General features: G+C 41.6%; 1 pseudogene; it reads left to right on the plus strand.

The window, feature by feature from the left end:
* The first annotated feature begins 1,757 nt into the window (after positions 1–1,757).
* Positions 1,758–2,192, plus strand: LOC147364430 (large ribosomal subunit protein eL32 pseudogene; annotated as a pseudogene).
* Positions 2,193–2,396: the final 204 nt, after the last annotated feature.

Here is a 2,396-nt window from a genome sequence, read left to right on the forward strand (position 1 = left end):
GTCCTTTGCATGTGTTCTCTCATTTGATTCTCAGAAGCATTCTATAAGATATGTATTGTTATTATTTCTATCTTAAAAATGGGTAAATAAAGGCTAAGTACCACACAGAAGGTCACGCCAGACTGGTAGATTACAGTACTGGATTTTAATCCCAAGTGTATTAGCAATCCCCAAATCATAAGCAACGTAACACAATAAATGTTTCTTGTTTGGGGCAAAGTGCAGTGTATATGGTTCTCATTAGATGGCTCTCTTAGGCAGCTCACCTCTAATCAGTGACTCATATACACAGGCCCCTTCCATCCTGTGACTTAAGCATATTGTAGCTTCAAGATCTCTTCACCATAAATCAGCCTGGAGTGATGGAGAGAGAGCGTAGAAGATTGAATAGGATGTTTCAAGGTCAGACCTAGAGGTAGTGACATTACTTCTGCCCACGTCCCATGGGCTAGAACCAAGTCTGATAGAAATCTAGGATGCAAGGGAACCTGGGAAATGTGGTTTAGCTCAAATGTGTTCTGGAAGGCAAGGAAACCTGGTGACCCCAAGAAATTGCCACAGCAGTTTTGTCTGACTCAGGATTCTTAGCTACTAGACTCCGCTGTAACTCTAATCTCTTCCTCTACTCTTTGACTGGAGGGAAACTATCAAGTCTCTCTGAGACTTAACATTGTGTGAAATAAATTCATTTGGGGGTTTCTTTAAACCAAAAGAAACCCAAAAGAAATGGCATGGTGCAGCCATTATGAACCTGGAAACTAATGCTAAATCTGATGACCTGTTTATTAACTAGGTAATCTTGGGCACATTTCTGAATTTCTGCCTTTCCTTATCTGTAAATTGAAAATACAGTATTTTCCTTTGTATGTCTCTTTTTTAAATATAAATTTATTTGGAGGCTAATTATTTTACAATATTGTAGTGGTTTTGCCATACATTGACATGGATCTGCCATGGGAGTACATGTGTCCCCCATCCTGAACCCCCCTCCCAACTCCCTCCCCATCCCATCCCTCTGTGTCATCCCAGTGCACCAGCCCTGAGCACCTATCTCACGCATTGAAACTGGACCAGCGATCCGTTTCACAAATGATAATATACATGTTTCAATGCATGTCTCTTAAATTGCTATGAAAGTCAAAGGGAATGCTTTGTGTAAAAATACTTTGTAAAACGTAAAATGATGCACAAATGTTAGAGCTGTTGATATTATTGTTACTCCCTAAGTGTCAATATGATTGATATAGATAATGATAATCACTCTATAATATTGGAGAAGAAGTCACTGTGAGTTGGGCTGGTCAGGGAATGTTTTACAGGAGACCTGGGGTTTCACTCTGATCTGGAAGGATGAATAATATTTACATAGTAGAGAAGTAAGGAAAAGGCGTTCAAGGCAGAGAGTATTGGCCTACCAAAGAAGTAGAAGGCAGGAGAAACAGAGTGCTTCTTTTTTCAGAAACACTGGAAAAATTGCTTGCTCTTGGAGGCTTCTGAGATTGGGGTGGGCAAGAGCAAGTGAACTTCAGACTGCTGCTACCTCTGTCTCACTTCAACCATCTCTTGAGACGTTTCTCCAAGGGCCACTGCCATCTCTGCATGTCTTATAAATGAGGCACTGACTGCACCTTGTCCCAGACTACCTTTTCAAGAATGTTTGATGGCAATAATGTGTCCTTCTGGAGTAAAGGGTAGGCATGTTGACTACCCATTATAAAAGGTTCTGAGGAGGTAGCTTCCATCTCCAACCAGGCATCATGACTGCTTTCAGACACTTTATGAAGCCCCAACTCATCCAAAAGAAGACCAAGAATTTCATCCAGCACCAGTCAGCCTGATATATCAAAATTAAGCGTAACTGGCAGAAACCCAGAGACATTGACCACAGGGTACAGAGAAGATTCAAGTGCCAGATCTTGATGCCCAAGATTGGTCATGGTAGCAACAAGAAAATGAAGCACATGCTGCTTAGTGGCTTCTAGAAGTTTCTGGTCTGTAACATCACAAAGCTGGAAGTGCTACTGATGTGCAACAAATTTTACTGTGCTGAGATGACTCACATTTCCTTCAAGAACCTCAAAGCCATCATGGAAAGAGCAGCCCAGCTGGCGTGAGTCACCAATCCCAATGCCAGGAGGCACAGTGAAGAAATGAAGAGAGAGCTCATGTGTGAGTTTTATTTGGTTATGTAAAGCCATAACAATTCTGCAAAGGAAAACAAAGATTCTGATTCCCTAAGCTCAGAGTTCTTCATGTACAGATGCTAAGTGGCCCTATTTCCATCACCCTCTGAAAACTAGGTCTTGGGGAACCAACTTAAAGAGGCAGATGCTACTAGCTACTTTCTCTCTGACTCAGGAGTCTTATGTCTTCTAGTAGCATCCATGAGACTGTGA

Source organism: Bos grunniens, chromosome 10 (genome assembly GCF_055505025.1).
Source record: "Bos grunniens cultivar Pamir isolate PY7600 chromosome 10, Bosgru_T2T1.0, whole genome shotgun sequence".
In the NCBI taxonomy this organism is placed as follows: domain Eukaryota; kingdom Metazoa; phylum Chordata; class Mammalia; order Artiodactyla; family Bovidae; genus Bos; species Bos grunniens.